The sequence below is a fragment of the Salmo trutta genome, unplaced genomic scaffold, assembly GCF_901001165.1.
Source record: "Salmo trutta unplaced genomic scaffold, fSalTru1.1, whole genome shotgun sequence".
NCBI lineage: Eukaryota > Metazoa > Chordata > Actinopteri > Salmoniformes > Salmonidae > Salmo > Salmo trutta.
The window spans coordinates 14307282-14326888 of NW_021822911.1; the positions used below are offsets into that span (position 1 = coordinate 14307282).

Sequence of the window (19607 nt, forward strand, 5' to 3'; positions counted from 1 at the left end):
CCTTTACAATATGTTTCACTAACATACATTTATAATGAGTAATTAACATTGTGTTTTATTCATTATGTGTTTTCTTTCCAGTACACATGATATTTTGCCACAGACACTCCATTTGATTACTCGATCGTAAGTGGTATTATGTCAAATGCAGAAAAGGTATTAATTTAGTATTTACAGATGCTCAAAATGAGCAATTGGAAATGCATTGTGACTGTTCTCGTCCTTTAGCCTGATATACCTGGTCTGAGGAGATGGTGGTGTGTGGTCCTTCAGCCTGGTCTGAGGAGATGGTGGTGTCTGGTCCTTCAGCCTGGTCTGAGGAGATGGTGGTGTCTGGGGTTTCAACCTGGTCTGAGGAGATGGTGGTGTCTGGTCCTTCAGCCTGGTCTGAGGAGATGGTGGTGTCTGGTCCTTCAGCCTGGTCTGAGGAGATGGTGGTGTCTGGTCCTTCAGCCTGGTCTGAGGAGATGGTGGTGTCTGGGGTTTCAGCCTGGTCTGAGGAGATGGTGGTGTCTGGTCCTTCAGCCTGGTCTGAGGAGATGGTGGTGTCTGGTCCTTCAGCCTGGTCTGAGGAGATGGTGGTGTCTGGTCCTTCAGCCTGGTCTGAGGAGATGGTGGTGTCTGGTCCTTCAGCCTGGTCTGAGGAGATGGGGGTGTCTGGTCCTTCAGCCTGGTCTGAGGAGATGGTGGTGTCTGGTCCTTCAGCCTGGTCTGAGGAGATGGTGGTGTCTGGTCCTTCAGCCTGGTCTGAGGAGATGGTGGTGTCTGGTCCTTCTGGGGAACCTGGAGCTGGACAGGTACAGCTGTTATTTGAATAAAAGTCAATGTCTTTGGAAGATTATCCCAAGTGATATTTAATTTTGAAGTGTTGGTACTTTTTTCTGAAAATATCCAGGCATGGCAGAAGGCTTGTCCACTGGATAGACTAAGGCAAGGCTTTGTTAAGGGGGATCTCCAGCATAGATTACGAATTTAACGGAAAAGGAGACATGAGGAAGTCACCCAAGTGTCATGTCATGAAGTTGGTCATTTCTGATAACGAAACCATTTGGAAAATATGACATTATGTCCTGTTCCCAAATGTTCTAGTTAAAGGTTTTAGACTATAGTATGTTATACTGTAACTAAAATGGTTTTAGACTACATTATGTTATAACTATAACTAAAATGGTGGCATGATTTTTACAAACAGCATCAAATATACACTGCATGACCAAATGTATGTGGACACCTGCTCACCGACCATCTCATTCCAAAATCAAGGGCATTAATATGGAGTTGGTCCCCCCTTTGGTGCTATAACAGCCGCCACTCTTCTCGGAAGGCTTTCCACTAGATGTTGGAACATTGCTGCGGGGACTTGCTTCCATTCAGCCACAAGAGCATTAGGGAGGTCGGGCACTGATGTTGGGTGATTAGGCCTGGCTCACAGTTGACGTTCCAATTCATCCCAAAGGTGTTCAACGGGGTTGAGGTCAGGGCTCTGTGAAGGTCAGTCAGTTTCTTCCACACTAATCTCGACAAACAATTTCTGTATGGACCTCGCTTTGTGCACAGGGACATTGTCAATCGGAAATAGGAATGGGCCTTCCCCAAAATGTTGCCACAGTTGCCAGCACAGAATCATCTAGAATGTAATTGTATGTTGTAGCGTTACGATTTCCCTTCACTGGAACTAAGGAGACTAGCCCGAACCATGGAAAAACAGCCCCAGACCATTATTCCTCCTCCACCAAACTTTACAGTTGGCAGTATACGTTGGGGCAGGTAGTGTTCTCCTGGCATCCGCCAATCCCAGAGCCGTTGTTTCTCCAAGATGTTTCCACTTCACAATAACTGCATTTACAGTTGACCAGGGAATCTCTAGCAGGGCAGAAATGTGATGAACTGACTTTGTGGAAAGGTGGCATCCTATGACGGTGCCATGTTGAAAGTCACTGAGCTTTTCAGTAAGGCCATTCTACTGCTAATGTTGGTCTATGGAGATTGCATGGCTGTGTGCTCGATTTTATACACTTGTCAGCAACAGGTGTCTGAAATAGTCGAATGCACAAATTTGAAGGGGTGTCTACATACTTTTGTATATCTAGTGTGTATATATATATATATATATATATATATATATATATATATATATATATACACACACTAGATATACAAAAGTATGTAGAACTGCGCATGTGCAGGCCGTCAAACCAAAGACACTCCTTCGATATAAAGTCGTTTTTGACTAAAATAACAACGTGTCAGTTTGTCTCTTTCACGAAGTTGGAGTAATAACATGTTAAAATACTTAAGACATTGGCTCGAATCTAGGTTTTACCTTTAGATTTAGATAAAATGTACAATTAAGGAGGAATTTTTCACTTCTGACTTCTCAAACCCCAAATCACAGCATCGGTCTACTTCCTACAGTCTGCTTCCCCAGCGGTCCCGGTAGACTCGGGATGTTGGTCTCTGGGTTTAGGAATTCTGTTATGTCATTTCCTCATGAAGTTGAAAGGAAGTCTGTGGGCTGATGTACAAAAGGGATGTTGAAACTGTGGCGCACATTTCTCGGCAACATTAGAAGTCGGGTAAAAGTATTGATTTGAAGGAAAGACAAGCAGACTGGTAAGTCTAGAAGCTACTTACACACTATTATAAAGTCAGGTCGTAGTCAGACATTTAATAGTCAAGAGTCGGTTTGATCTATGATCTCTTATCACCATGGGTGTAGTGCTGAGGAGCGCCAGGGAGCACTTTCAATTTGAGAATACAATAAACATTATTCTTATCAATTCTAAATCAATTATATTTAATTACCAGGTAAATGGTAACATTACTGTTACAAAAAAAAACTGATTTCTAATAAGATTTTAGCACGGTTAGCTGAAGCTGAATAGTGAGAAAAAATTGGAGGATGGATTTTATGCATCTTCTAAAACAGGGCTCTCCGATCCTGTTCCTGGAGAGATACCATCCTGTAGGTTTTCATTCCTTTTCAAAACTAGTCACCTGATTAAAATAATTAGTTGGCTTATAAGATAAATCAGGTTAGTTACAGCTGTGGTTGGAGTGAGACCCTACTGGAGGGTAACGCCACAGGAACAGGGTTGGAGTGAAACCCTACCGGAGGGTAGCGCTACAGGAACAGGGTTGGAGTGAAACCCTACCGGAGGGTAGCGCTCCAGGAACAGGGTTGGAGTGAGACCCTACCGGAGGGTAGCGCTCCAGGAACAGGGTTGGAGTGAGACCCTACCGGAGGGTAGCGCTCCAGGAATAGGGTTGGAGTGTAACCCTACCGGAGGGTAGTGTTCCAGGAACAGGGTTGGAGTGTAACCCTACCGGAGGGTAGTGCTCCAGGAACAGGGTTGGAGTGAGACCCTACCGGAGGGTAGTGTTCCAGGAACAGGGTTGGAGTGTAACCCTACCGGAGGGTAGTGCTCCAGGAACAGGGTTGGAGATAGGCTTGTTTGTAGGTTGTAATGATAGGCTGGCTATTCAATAGGCTACATCTGTCAGTACAAACTTTGACTGAGGACATGATGACGTCATTTACATATTTTTTTGCACTCCCTCACCTCAAAACAAATACATCACAGCTTATCATGTCGACCAACCTGATGGTCTCTGTTGAAAATGTAGTAAAACATATCAGGCCTAGACTACATTCTCTGTCCTGCTACTGGTAGGACTATAACATTATGTTGATCTGAACAGGTTTAGGCTGGTCATCTATGATATGTAGGTTATATACAGTACATTCTCTGTCCTGCTACTGGAAGGACTATAACATTATGTTGATCTGAACAGGTTTAGGCTGGTCATCTATGATATGTAGGTTATATACAGTACATTCTCTGTCCTGCTACTGGTAGGACTATAACATTATGTTGATCTGAACAGGTTTAGACTGGTCATCTATGATATGTAGGTTATATACAGTACATTCTCTGTCCTGCTACTGGAAGGACTATAACATTATGTTGATCAGAACAGGTTTAGACTGGTCATCTATGATATGTAGGTTATATACAGTACATTCTCTGTCCTGCTACTGGTAGGACTACAACATTATGTTGATCTGAACAGGTTTAGACTGGTCATCTATGATATGTAGGTTATAGCCGAGGTATAGACCTTGATCTGCATATCACTAACAACCCACTACTATACATCATAACCTAGTCTACTTTAGATAATATAACATCTCTTACTTGTTGCAAATAAACTTTCTGAATGGATCAATGATTTCCCCCTCAGATCAATCATGTTCGTTTTAGCCCTTCTGTCTATATTCTCAGATACGTTTAGAAAAGAACAGATTGAAAGACAATAAATAGCCTACTGTTAGTGAATACAAATACGTGTGAGACATGGCCTTGTGTTGCTGTCCTGTCTATAACTACCTTAACAAACAGTGACTTATTATTATTATTATTATTATTGTTATTATTATTGTTGTTGCTGTACTGTCTATAACTACCTTAACAAACAGAGACTTATTATTATTATTATTATTATTGTTATTATTATTATTATTATTATTATTATTGTTGTTGCTGTACTGTCTATAACTACCTTAACAAACAGTGACTTATTATTATTATTATTATTATTGTTGTTCTGTCTATAACTACCTTAACAAACAATGACTTATTATTATTATTGACAGTTACCATGGAGATGAAATGTCACAACTACATGTTCATGTGATGCATTAAAATCACCTGACTGCTTCTATGTCTGTTAGTAAATGTTTTATTTCTCAAAGAGATAATGAATAAATGAGAACAATTGAAAATCAATAATTAATTGTCACTGTGTTAACCACAACCAACATGCTGGATCTCTGTTTAGTTGTCACTGTGTTAACCACAACCAACATGCTGGATCTCTGTTTAGTTGTCACTGTGTTAACCACAACCAACATGCTGGATCTCTGTTTAGGGGCCAGTGCTCTAAAATGAGTCTCTCTGGGGGACATGACACCAAAGCTAAGAGGTAAGATGACAGTTTTATGAAGAATTTATTAAGTTTATTTCCAAAATAAATAGCTATCTTAAGATGAATGCAGTTACTGTAAATCTCTCTGGATAAGAGCATCTGCTAAATCAGGGGTTCTCAATCCGGGGTCTGTGGAGGTACTGCAGGGGTTCTCAATCCGGGGTCTGTGGAGGTACTGCAGGGGTTCTCAATCCGGGGTCTGTGGAGGTACTGCAGGGGCTCCACGGCACCCTGACTGTACTCGTTACAATGTAACACATTTGATAGAATTTTCACATGACACGACCACTTTGCCTGCTCTTAATTATTGCCTAATATAATGGAATGCATATTTTCTTTACCAATTCTGATCGTTGTTACAATAAGAATGTTGACAATATTCCTGTTATATCAACACAGTCTTCACACCCGTTTAACAACTCTAAATAGCTTTAGCATAGTAGGCATCAAGTCCCTTGACAATAATGTTGCCTACAACGTTGCATATAATGTTCATTTTCATCGAACACATATTACGCCCGAGATGCCTTCAATTTGCCTAATTTATAGCCACGCCCAATTTAGGATTATTTTTTAACAATGTGATGTTGCGCTCCAAAGGGATATCTTGAAATAACATGATGTAGATAATTAAATAATCAAAAGAAAAACGTGTTAATTTTACACTCTTAGAAAATAAGGTTCCTTATAGAACCAAAAAAGGCTTCTATCACTTCCTTAATATGTGGAACCACTAAAAGTTATATATATTTGGGTTCAGTGAAGAAAAACCTCTAGAGTTCTGATCAATGAAAGGTGAATGTTTTGAGGATGTGAACCCAGCAGCCCTCCAGTGGTCAGATCAATTCCTCCTGTTTTTACCAGCGCCCGGCCCGGGATATAAACCAGCCACCTTTCAGCCACAGGTCCAACTCCTGCTACAGCTCCAACTCCTTAGCCGCTGGGCGAAAACCTGAGTTAATCTTCAGAAATAAGCATAAATGAATCTGCCAAAATGAAGAAAAAATGCTTTGGAGACATACATGGTATCACTTGTTATACATAAGTATTATACATAAATCATTGCCAAAAGCACAAGACATATATTATTAATGGATTAATCATATAGAAATATAAAACATTATTTTTAACTACTACAAAGCAATTACATGTGGCTCAGGAACCACTGACTCACTGCATTATTCTATAGTATTATCAAGACACCTGCTGTTAACTCTTAACTACTTAGGACAGCTCACGAGGTGTCCTAAATATCTGCCGACTAGGTAGGACTAGAGACTTCATGCATAGCTTTAATTTATACCCAGAAGTGTAAAATGTCTTTATTCTCAGCACTTATTCGACCAATTTTCTTCTCTGAGACGCTTTGTGGATATGGGCCCAGATCTCAAAATATTGTTATAAAAAACTTATGATGTTTGTTTTACATAATAATAAAAAATGAATATTACTAATGTAACCTACTGTAAAGACTGGGTTTAGTTGATTGTGTTGCACTGCTCATGTCCGCGTTCTGGACCTTCCCGCGTCCCCGTACAGAACTGTCCGCGTCCACATACAGAACTGTCCGCGTCCACGTACAGAACTATCCGCGTCCACGTACAGAACTGTCCGCGTCCACGTATAGAACTGTCCGCGTCCACGTACAGAACTGTCCGCGTCCACGTACAGAACTGTCCGCGTCCACGTACAGAACTGTCCGCGTCCACGTACATTGTGGCGCCAAACATATTGTCCGGTTACGCGCAGAGTGGGCTGAGGTGATTTTGGGGAATAACGACAGAGTTTGTTACAGTGTTGAAACGCTGAAGTTTATTGTTCAATTATCTTTTTGCTTTACGGTCAGGGACAGTATGAGTGTAGCCAGATCCTTTTCACTCTCTATCCTCGTTTCATTTTGTGGTTCACCGGATTCGTCATCGAGACGAGGGACAGACGAACGACCTGCTAGCTAGCCTAGCTAGTCGGTACAGCTCGGTAAGCTAGCTAGTTACTAATTAGTAGCATCGTAGTTCTCCTTCTCTCTCGTTGACGGATGCTGGCTACCTCTGTCCGGTTCTCCTCTCTTCACTAGATGGACGGTCACTTTAGTGTTTAACCCCTCTGTGTCCAAGGACCAATCTTTTGAATATTATTTTCGGGGCTCCTCAGTAGGCTGGACACATTCCGTTTATTTTAATTCTCAGCTGCCTCACCAATGTCTGTAAGTAAATTAATAACTTTTAATTGCTAAATATTTCCAATAGACGGCAGCATAAGACCACAAAGCATCAGTTACAGGCTACAAGCAGCAATATGATTGACATAAAATAGCATGCAACCCCAGACTATATGTCCCATGATTTTCTGAAATGGTCACTCATTACTTTAGTTAGTTATATATCTCCTATTAGGGCTGTGTTGCTTTAGGGAGAGAAACAAAACATAGTGAGGTATTGAATAGTGAGGTATTGAATAGTGAGGTGTAAATAGTGAGGTATTAAATAGTGAGGTATTGAATAGTGAGGTATTGAATAGTGAGGTGTAAATAGTGAGGTAAAAATAGTGAGGTATTGAATAGTGAGGTGTAAATAGTGAGGTATTGAATAGTGAGGTATTGAATAGTGAGGTATTGAATAGTGAGGTATTGAATAGTGAGGTGTAAATAGTGAGGTATTGAATAGTGAGGTGTAAATAGTGAGGTATTGAATAGTGAGGTATTGAATAGTGAGGTGTAAATAGTGAGGTATTGAATAGTGAGGTGTAAATAGTGAGGTAAAAATAGTGAGGTATTGAATAGTGAGGTATTGAATAGTGAGGTATTGAATAGTGAGGTATTGAATAGTGAGGTGTAAATAGTGAGGTATTGAATAGTGAGGTAAAAATAGTGAGGTATTGAATAGTGAGGTGTTGAATAGTGAGGTGTAAATAGTGAGGTATTGAATAGTGAGGTATTGAATAGTGAGGTATTGAATAGTGAGGTATTGAATAGTGAGGTGTAAATAGTGAGGTATTGAATAGTGAGGTATTAAATAGTGAGGTATTGAATAGTGAGGTGTAAATAGTGAGTTATTGAATAGTGAGGTATTGAATAGTGAGGTGTTGAATAGTGAGGTATTGAATAGTGAGGTGTAAATAGTGAGGTATTGAATAGTGAGGTGTAAATAGTGAGGTGTAAATAGTGAGGTATTGAATAGTGAGGTATTGAATAGTGAGGTGTGAATAGTGAGGTGTTGAATAGTGAGGTATTGAATAGTGAGGTATTGAATAGTGAGGTGTAAATAGTGAGGTGTAAATAGTGAGGTATTGAATAGTGAGGTGTAAATAGTGAGGTATAAATAGTGAGGTATTGAATAGTGAGGTATTGAATAGTGAGGTGTAAATAGTGAGGTATTGAATAGTGAGGTATTGAATAGTGAGGTGTAAATAGTGAGGTATTGAATAGTGAGGTATTGAATAGTGAGGTATTGAATAGTGAGGTGTAAATAGTGAGGTATTGAATAGTGAGGTGTAAATAGTGAGGTATTGAATAGTGAGGTATTGAATAGTGAGGTATTGAATAGTGAGGTGTAAATAGTGAGGTATTGAATAGTGAGGTGTAAATAGTGAGGTATTGAATAGTGAGGTATTGAATAGTGAGGTGTAAATAGTGAGGTATTGAATAGTGAGGTAAAAATAGTGAGGTATTGAATAGTAAGGTATTGAATAGTGAGGTATTGAATAGTGAGGTAATGAATAGTGAGGTGTAAATAGTGAGGTATTGAATAGTGAGGTGTAAATAGTGAGGTATTGAATAGTGAGGTGTAAATAGTGAGGTATTGAATAGTGAGGTATTGAATAGTGAGGTGTAAATAGTGAGGTGTTGAATAGTGAGGTGTAAATAGTGAGGTGTTGAATAGTGAGGTATTGAATAGTGAGGTATTGAATAGTGAGGTGTAAATAGTGAGGTATTGAATAGTGAGGTATTGAATAGTGAGGTGTAAATAGTGAGGTATTGAATAGTGAGGTGTAAATAGTGAGGTGTTGAATAGTGAGGTGTAAATAGTGAGGTATTGAATAGTGAGGTGTAAATAGTGAGGTATTGAATAGTGAGGTGTAAATAGTGAGGTATTGAATAGTGAGGTATTGAATAGTGAGGTATTGAATAGTGAGGTGTAAATAGTGAGGTATTGAATAGTGAGGTATTGAATAGTGAGGTGTAAATAGTGAGGTATTGAATAGTGAGGTATTGAATAGTGAGGTATTGAATAGTGAGGTGTAAATAGTGAGGTATTGAATAGTGATGTATTGAATAGTGAGGTATTGAATAGTGAGGTATTGAATAGTGAGGTGTAAATAGTGAGGTATTGAATAGTGAGGTATTGAATAGTGAGGTATTGAATAGTGAGGTATTGAATAGTGAGGTATTGAATAGTGAGGTTTGAATAGTGAGGTATTGAATAGTGAGGTATTGAATAGTGAGGTGTAAATAGTGAGGTAAAAATAGTGAGGTATTGAACCCCGGGTAGATAATCACTAGTCAGAACCACAACCTCAGTATACATACATTATAAAAATCATGTTAATATTTGATATTGAAGTAAACAACCTCGGAATAGAAAAGACAAGAGGGCGTCTTCCAGCCCTCCAATAAATTACATAATTCAACCCTCCTGGTTAGTAAATTTACCTCGACATGCCCCTTGAGAAGGCGAGTGAGAGTGAAGTGAAGACACCAGCTGTTTAGCGGGGCTGAGTTGACTTCATGTGCGAGAAGGCAGAGCAGGTGGATGCTGGTTGATGAATGTACTGGGAAAATATGTTTTTCTCGACCAGAGATGACTGAATTAATGTTCAGGCTTATTGATAATCGTTATATTAATGAAGTGTAAAACATGAGCATAAAAACAGGTCATAATAAACATGAATCATCATTATATTACTTCACAGTAATCTGTTAAATGCTTTTTCAGTCCTTCCTCTTGCGGTAGCAGTGTGGAAAGGGACAGAAAGAAGCGTGGGGAGTGGTGGTGTATCCAGGGAGAAAACTAAACTAATATTCTGAAATGTCATTGTGGTCTTATGTTCCCATCTATTGGAATTATTTAGCAACTGCAGTAGTGCTGAAAAAATGTGTTATTCCTTACTAAAGTAGTAATTACTGAGAATTACTAGTTAATTTATCACTTACAATCATAAAATAACCACTTATACCATAACAAACAATTAAACTGACATAAACCAAAATCACTATATATGTTGTTATTTAGTTAATTACCAAATTGAGCCGGTCGGTCACATTTGAGAGTGAGGGAGATATATATCATTTTGCATAAAAAAACATGATTTTTGTCTCTCTGAAATGAAACCATCAAGTGATAGATTTTAAACAAATCCTTGTCTGTGAGAGATGTAATAATTAATACATAATTTCTTTAAACAATAAAAGCTCATTTCTGTAAAGTGATATGTTGCGTTTTGGAACTCTTCTTATGTTTCCCATCTGAGATCAGAGTAGATGAGAGATGTAATGTTTGTCTCTGTTGTGTTGAAGCCCAATCAAGCAGAAGAGACCAGCCTCCCCTGTTCCCAGCTGTGTGTCCATGAAGAGTGACCGGTCTATGGGTCAACCTATACAGTTTAGAGAGGGAGACCTTTCTACTGAACAAAGGTAAGAAGAACTCATGGGTCATGGTCAGTGAGTTAAACAACACTGTCTCTAGTCATTTCTCCTCTCACATTTTCACATTTCTTTTGGTTGTTTTCATAATCCATAGGCTAATCCTTTAGTCCATTTTCATAGTCCTAAAACAATATTAAACAAACACAATATTCCCTCCCTGTGTGTGTGTGTGTGTGTGTGTGTGTGTGTGTGTGTGTGTGTGTGTGTGTACTCCCTGGATGAGGAGATGTAATCTCATGTTTTGTCCACAGAAACCAACAGGAGAGATCAGAGTCAGAGATTCTCAGTGGTCAGTCTTCCCAGAGTCATCAAACAGACCTGGACTCTATATTCAGTGTATGTGGTCCTGTTATGTACATTTGTTTTTGTTTTCCTCAAGTAAAGTTGATCTGTCAATTATTCATTATTGTGTTAATGAGAAAGCATTTCTTCTCTTGCTTAACTTATTTACTTGATTTATTTTAGTTGCTTGAAGAGAAAATGATGACATTTGTGAAGAACGAGCTGAAGATATTCAAGAGGATTCTTAGTCCAGAACTCCCAGAAGGCTTTGAGAGTCAGAAGCAGGATGAGGAAGTGGTGGATGCTGAAGATGAGAAGCAGGAGAGCAGTGCCAGAGAGGGGGCTCTGAAGATCACACTGCACGTCCTGAGGAAAATGAACCAGAAGGAGCTTGCTGACACACTGGAGAAAAGTAAGATCTGTCTGCCTCATGTTGAATGCTGTTTTATAACATTTAAAAGCTGTAGCTAAAGTACAGCTAAAGTAGCTGTGTAACTCAATGATATTGTAGCAGCCTTAAAACAACACCTAGTGACCTCATCAAGTAGCAGAAGGGATGTGTTGTGTTGATTAATTTAGAGAGAGAGACAGAGACAGAGAGACAACATTAATAATACCATCAATAATACCAATAATTACATTATCAGTCACACCAGTCTGTAATGCATTATGAAAACATTTAAACAGTCAGTTAAGAGAATAAATGATTATAATTTAAAATGTTATAACAGTCCTACAATACTGTAGGCATTAAAACAGACGTAATATTTATATCCTCTGTGCTATTTCTTCATTCAGATGAGCTTGCTGTGATTTGCCAACGTGAACTCAAATCTAATCTAAAGAAGAAGTTTCAATGTGTATTTGAGGGGATCGCTAAACAAGGAAACCCAACACTTCTCAATCAGATCTACACAGAGCTCTACATCACAGAGGGTGGAACAGGAGAGGTCAATAATGAACATGAGCTGAGACAGATTGAGACAACAACCAGGAAACAAGCAAGACCAGAGACTGCAGTCAAATGTAACGACATCTTCAAACCCTTAACTGGACAAGACAAACTTATCAGAACTGTGCTGACAAAGGGAGTCGCTGGCATTGGAAAAACAGTCTCTGTGCAGAAGTTCATTCTGGACTGGGCTGAAGGAAAAGCAAATCAGGATGTCCAATTTGTATTTTCATTCCCTTTCCGGGAGCTGAATTTGATGAAAGGGGACAAACACACTTTGATTGAACTTCTCTATCACTTCTCAATGGAAATCAAACAATCAAGAATCTCCAATTACGACAAGTACAAAGTTCTGTTCATCTTTGATGGTCTGGATGAGTGCCGACTGCCCCTAGACTTCCAGAAGAACAAGATCTGTTGTGACGTCACAGAGTCAACCTCAGTGGATGTTCTGCTGACAAATCTCATCGAGGGAAATCTGCTTCCCTCTGCTCTCATCTGGATAACTACCCGACCTGCAGCAGCCAATAAGATCCCTTCAGGGTGTGTTGACCAGGTGACAGAGGTACGAGGGTTCAATGACCCACAGAAGGAGGAGTACTTCAGGAAGAGATTCAGTGATGAGGACCTGGCCAACAGAATCATCTCACACATAAAGACATCAAGGAGCCTCCACATCATGTGCCACATTCCAGTCTTCTGTTGGATTTCTGCAATAGTCCTTGAACACATAATGAAACATAAGAGAGAAGAGATGCCCAAGACTCTGACTGAGATGTACACACACCTTGTGGTGTTTCATACCAAACAGAAGAATGAAAAGTATCTTGGGAAAGAAGAGACAGGTCCACACTGGAATAAAGAGAGCATTCTGTCACTGGGAAAACTGGCTTTTCAACAGCTTGTGAAGGGCAATCTGATTTTCTATGAAGAAGACCTGAAAGAGGCTGGCATTGATGTCAATGAAGCCTCTGTGTACTCAGGATTGTGCACACAGCTCTTTAAAGAGGAATGTGTTCTGTACCAGGACAAGGTGTACTGCTTCGTTCATCTGAGCATTCAGGAGTTTCTGGCTGCTGTGTATGTGTTCCTCTCATTCATCAACAACAATGAGAATCTCATGGACAAACAGCAAACAAATTCCAGAATATTTTCTCTGCTGTACAGAGACAAGTCTGAAGTTACTTTCTACAAGAGTGCTGTGGATAAAGCCTTACAAAGTGAGATGGGAAACCTGGACCTGTTCCTCCGCTTCCTTCTGGGACTCTCACTGGAGTCCAATCAGAAGCACTTACGAGGTCTACTGACAGAGACAAGAAGCAGCTCACAGAGCCATGAAGAAACAGTCAAGTACATCAAGGAGAAGATCAGGGAGAATCCCTCTCCAGAGAGGAGCATCAATCTGTTCCACTGTCTGAATGAACTGAATGACCATTCTCTAGTGGAGGAGATCCAAAGCTACCTGAGATCAGGAAGTCTCACAGAACCCAACCTGTCACCTGCACAGTGGTCAGCTCTGGTCTTTGTGTTGCTGACTTCAGAAAAGGAGCTGGATGTGTTTGACCTGAAGAAATTCTCCAGATCAGAGGAAGGTCTTCTGAGGCTGCTGCCAGTGGTCAAAGCCTCCAGAGCTGTTCTGTGAGTACATAAAATGACATATACAAACTAATCATCAGGAAGAAATATTACGTTTAGATAAAAATATGTATTATAATGTGTATAATATTATATTGAAAACATTGAATAAATGCATTGATTTTCACATTAGTATAACAATATGACCATACAATTCTAGGAGACGGAAGATGAATCTATATGTTGTTTGAGAGAATAAACCAAATGCATCTACCGTTGTCCTTCTACACTACTGGTGTTAAATTAACAGTGTGTTTGTGAAGTCATGATGATCTCGTTGCAGGCTGTCAGGCTGTGGAGTCACAGAGGAAGGCTGTGCTTCTCTGGTCTCAGCTCTGAGGTCAAACCCCTCACACCTGAGAGAGCTGGACCTGAGTAACAATGACCTGAAGGATTCAGGAGTGAAGCTGCTCTCTGCTGTACTGGGGAATCTCCACTGCAGACTGGAGACTCTGAGGTCAGTATTATCAGATATGAAAGTACTTTATGCATGTAGTTCTCCCATTTGAAAAAGTCGTAATTATTCGGACATATTACTTATAGTGTATTAAAGTAGTCATAAGTTTAGCATGTTGTCCCATATTCCCATAAGATGAGTATTTATTGGTAGTCTTGATGTGTAATTTGAGTGATCCAGGAGACGAAGCGGAGGTGAGTTGATGAGAGTAGATGGGTGGATTCAATGACGTCACTGTATCCACCGACGGCCAGGCAAGGGAGTTGAATGTTCCGGGAGGATGACTGTAGACAGTAAACGGGGGGGTGAGTAACCAGTAACAAAACAACAAGACTAGCTCAGGAAACATGTGGCTGATACACACAACATACTCATAGCTAAGGATCCAGCAGGGAATGGATGTCAGCTCAGGGCTTATGAAGAGGTGATGATCAGGACCAGGTGTGCAGAAGGTTGATGAGATGCAGGTGCGGGTAATCACTAGGACTCCCGCCTAACTTCGTCGCCTGGCAACCAGACAGGGTAATAATATCACTAGGACTCCCGCCTAACTTCGTCGCCTGGCAACCAGATAGGTTTCTGAACGCACCCTTAGACACCAAACAGAAAACAGTCAGGCAGAAACAGACTCAGGAAGCGGGATTCCTGACACCTGCAGTGAGGCTTGTGATTCTACTAACTTGTTGAATTCATTTGCAGTTGGTCTTGGTTGTGTTTTGGATGATGTTTTGCTGTTGTCTCTGTTATTGGTAATGGTGAGAGGTTAGCATGTTTTGTTGTAGCCTCTGTTATTGGTAATGGTGAGAGGTTAGCATGTTTTGTTGTAGCCTCTGTTATTGGTAATGGTGAGAGGTTAGCATGTTTTTTTGTAGCCTCTGTTATTGGTAATGGTGAGAGGTTAGCATGTTTTGTTGTATCCTCTGTTATTGGTAATGGTGAGAGGTTAGCATGTTTTGTTGTAGCCTCTGTTATTGGTAATGGTGAGAGGTTAGCATGTTTTGTTGTATCCTCTGTTATTGGTAATGGTGAGAGGTTAGCATGTTTTGTTGTAGCCTCTGTTATTGGTAATGGTGAGAGGTTAGCATGTTTTGTTGTATCCTCTGTTATTGGTAATGGTGAGAGGTTAGCATGTTTTGTTGTAGCCTCTGTTATTGGTAATGGTGAGAGGTTAGCATGTTTTGTTGTAGCCTCTGTTATTGGTAATGGTGAGAGGTTAGCATGTTTTGTTGTAGCCTCTGTTATTGGTAATGGTGAGAGGTTAGCATGTTTTGTTGTAGCCTCTGTTATTGGTAATGGTGAGAGTTTAGCGTGTTTTGTTGTAGCCTCTGTTATTGGTAATGGTGAGAGGTTGGCATGTTTTGTTGTAGTCTCTGCTATTGGTAATGGTGAGAGGTTAGCATGTTTTGTTGTAGCCTCTGTTATTGGTAATGGCGAGAGGTTAGCATGTTTTGTTGTAGCCTCTGTTACTTAGGTTGGAGTCATTAAAACGTGTTTTTGAACCTCTCTACAAATTTCTTGTTAACAAACTATAGTTTTGGCAAGTCGGTTAGGACATCTACGTTGTGCATGACACAAGTAATTTTTAGCATCGTGTGACACCGGGAGATAATTGCTTGGGAAGCTTAACGAGTTTGTGTTGCCATGGTGATATCGGTTACTAAGGAGGACTGTCTGCATGGGGAGCTGTGCTGCCATGGGGATATCGGTTACTAAGGAGGACTGTCTGCATGGGTAGCTGTGCTGCCATGGGGATATCGGTTACTAAGGAGGACTGTCTGCATGGGTAGCTGTGTTGCCATGGGGATATCGGTTACTAAGGAGGACTGTCTGCATGGGTAGCTGTGTTGCCATGGGGATATCGGTTACTAAGGAGGACTGTCTGCATGGGGAGCTGTGCTGCCTTGGACTTGGTGAGGAAACCTGCATGGAACTGCCATACTTCGCTGAGGGAATATCTACCAAGTCGTGAGTAACCACAATGTGAGGTGCTTCATTTGGACACGGGTTGTGCACGACTCATTGGGGATTATTATTTTTGTATTTCTTTTAAAATAAAGGTGAAATAAATAAATAAATTGGTAATGGTGAGAGGTTAGTATGTTTTGTTGTAGTCTCTGTTAATGGTGAGAGGTCAGCATGTTTTGTTGTATCCTCTGTTATTGGTAATAGTGAGAGGTTAGCATGTTTTGTTGTGGTCTCTGTTATTGGTAATGGTGAGAGGTTAGCATGTTTTGTTGTAGCCTCTGTTATTGGTAATGGTGAGAGGTTAGCATGTTTTGTTGTAGCCTCTGTTATTGGTAATGGTGAGAGGTTAGCATGTTTTGTTGTAGCCTCTGTTATTGGTAATGGTGAGAGGTTAGCATGTTTTGTTGTAGCCTCTGTTATTGGTAATGGTGAGAGGTTAGCATGTTTTGTTGTAGCCTCTGTAACTCTCTCACTCATTATGATTCATGATTTTTCTCAATCATGGCAGTCAAGGAATATGGGCCAAATACTAAACTTTTGACTATTTTAACACACTATGAGTTAATTGGTCAGAAAACATATGAAAACATATGACTTCTTTAAATAGGGGGACTAGATACATAAAGTGCTTTCATTTTTCTAAATGGTGAAACAGAAATGTTTGAAAATATCCTCAAATAAAAGGTGACATTATATACTGTCACCTCATATGAAACATTTGATCTGAAATCCAAAATGTTGGAGTTTAGAGCCACATTTAAAATGTTATCTTCATTAGCTTAGCCTCTTCTGTAGCTTGTCAACTATGTGTCTGGCTATCCCTGTTCTCTCCCCTCTGCACAGGCCATACAAACGCTTCTCACCGCGTGGCCGCTGCCACTCTAACCTGGTGGTCCCAGCGCGCACGACCCACGTGGAGTTCCAGGTCTCCGGCAGCCTCTGGAACTGTCGGTCTGCGGCCAACAAGGCTGAGTTCATCTCAGCCTATGCTACCCTCCAGTCCCTAGACTTCCTGGCGCTGACGGAAACATGGATTATCACAGATAACACTGCTACTCCTACTGCTCTCTCCTCGTCTGCCCACGTGTTCTCGCATACCCCTAGAGCATCGAGCCAGCGGGGTGGTGGCACTGGAATCCTCATCTCTCCCAAGTGGACATTCTCTCTTTCTCCCCTGACCCATCTGTCTATCTCCTCATTTGAATTCCATGCTGTCACAGTTACCAGCCCTTTCAAGCTTAACATCCTTATCATTTATCGCCCTCCAGGTTCCCTTGGAGAGTTCATCAATGAGCTTGACGCCTTGATAAGTTGCTTTCCTGAGGATGGCTCACCTCTCACAGTTCTGGGTGACTTTAACCTCCCCACGTCTACCTTTGACTCATTCCTCTCTGCCTCCTTCTTTCCACTCCTCTCCTCTTTTGACCTCACCCTCTCACCTTCCCCCCCTACTCACAAGGCAGGCAATACGCTTGACCTCATCTTTACTAGATGCTGTTCTTCCACTAATCTCATTGCAACTCCCCTCCAAGTCTCCGACCACTACCTTGTATCCTTTTCCCTCTCGCTCTCATCCAACACTTCTCACTCTGCCCCTACTCGGATGGTATTGCGCCGTCCCAACCTTCGCTCTCTCTCTCCCGCTACTCTCTCCTCTTCCATCCTATCATCTCTTCCCTCTGCTCAAACCTTCTCCAACCTATCTCCTGATTCTGCCTCCTCAACCCTCCTCTCCTCCCTTTCTGCATCCTTCGATTTTCTCTGTCCCCTATCCTCCAGGCCGGCTCGGTCCTCCCCTCCTGCTCCGTGGCTTGACGACTCATTGCGAGCTCACAGAACAGGGCTCCGGGCAGCCGAGCGGAAATGGAGGAAAACTCGCCTCCCTGCGGACCTGGCATCCTTTCACGCCCTCCTCTCTACATTTTCCTCTTCTGTCTCTGCTGCTAAAGCCACTTTCTACTACTCTAAATTCCAAGCATCTGCCTCTAACCCTAGGAAGCTCTTTGCTACCTTCTCCTCCCTCCTGAATCCTCCTCCCCCTCCCCCCCCCTCCTCTCTCTTTGCGGATGACTTCGTCAACCATTTTGAAAAGAAGGCTGATGACATCCGATCCTCGTTTGCTAAGCCAAACGACACCGCTGGTCCTGCTCACACTGCCCTACCTAGCGAGAGTTGCACCCCTTCTGAAAAAACCTACACTCGATCCCTCCGACATCAACAACTACAGACCAGTATCCCTTCTTTCTTTTCTCTCCAAAACTCTTGAACGTGCCGTCCTTGGCCAGCTCTCCTGCTATCTCTCTCAGAATGACCTTCTTGATCCTCCTCTCCACCCTCTCCGAGCTGGGCATCTCCGGCGCGGCCCACGCTTGGATTGCGTCCTACCTGACAGGTCGCTCCTACCAGGTGGCGTGGCGTGAAGCTGTCTCCGCACCACGTGCTCTCACCACTGGTGTCCCCCAGGGCTCTGTTCTAGGCCCTCTCCTATTCTCACTATACACCAAGTCACTTGGCTCGGTCATATCCTCACATGGTCTCTCCTATCATTGCTACGCAGACAACACACAATTAATCTTCTCCTTTCCCCCTTCTGATAACCAGGTGGCGAATCACATCTCTGCATGTCTGGCAGACAAATCAGTGTGGATGACGGATCACCACCTCAAGCTGAACCTCGGCAAGACGGAGCTGCTCTTCCTCCCGGGGAAGGACTGCCCCTTCCATGATCTAGCCATCACGGTTGACAACTCCCTTGCGTCCTCCTCCCAGAGTGCTAAGAACCTTGGCGTGACCCTGGACAACACCCTGTCGTTCTCCTCTAACATCAAGGCGATGACCCGATCCTGTAGGTTCATGCTCTACAACATTCGCAGAGTACGACCCTGCCTCACACAGGAAGCGGCGCAGGTCCTAATCCAGGCACTTGTCATCTCCCGTCTGGATTACTGCAACTCGCTGTTGGCTGGGCTCCCTGCCTGTGCCATTAAACCCCTACAACTCATCCAGAACGCCGCAGCCCGTCTGGTGTTCAACCTTCCCAAGTTCTCTCACGTCACCCCGCTCCTCCGCTCTCTCCACTGGCTTCCAGTTGAAGCTCGCATCCGCTACAAGACCATGGTGCTTGCCTACGGAGCTGTGAGGGGAACGGCACCTCCGTACCTTCAGGCTCTGATCAGGCCCTACACCCAAACAAGGGCACTGCATTCATCCACCTCTGGCCTGCTCGCCTCCCTACCTCTGAGGAAGCACAGTTCCCGCTCAGCCCAGTCAAAACTGTTCGCTGCTCTGGCACCCCAATGGTGGAACAAGCTCCCTCACGACGCCAGGACAGCGGAGTCAATCACCACCTTCCGGAGACACCTGAAACCCCACCTCTTTAAGGAATACCTGGGATAGGATAAAGTAATCCTTCTAACCCCCCCCCCCTTTAAAAGATTTAGATGCACTATTGTAAAGTGGTTGTTCCACTGGATATCATAAGGTGAATGCACCAATTTGTAAGTCGCTCTGGATAAGAGCGTCTGCTAAATGACTTAAATGTAATGTAAATGCCAAAATAGATATGGTGTGGACTGTATACTCAATACAATCTAAATCTGATACCTCACTGTCTGTCTTTTGACTGATACTGCTTTTAAACTGGTCTGGTCAGTCTACTCAAATATTTGTATTATACATGTTTCTCT

At 42.0% G+C, this 19607-nt stretch overlaps 1 protein-coding gene and 1 long non-coding RNA gene across 2 annotated transcripts in view; one reads left to right on the top strand and one right to left on the bottom strand.

Annotated features, from left to right (window-relative positions):
- Positions 1–19607, bottom strand: part of LOC115186498 (zinc finger protein 431-like) — a gene marked incomplete at its 5' end in the record, with an annotated part of 134846 nt that overhangs the window by 47208 nt on the left and 68031 nt on the right. The window lies entirely within an intron of this gene.
- LOC115186645 (uncharacterized) lies at positions 720–971 on the top strand. Its single transcript, XR_003875815.1, has 2 exons — positions 720–797; positions 896–971. It is a non-coding gene; the product is annotated as an uncharacterized LOC115186645 (long non-coding RNA).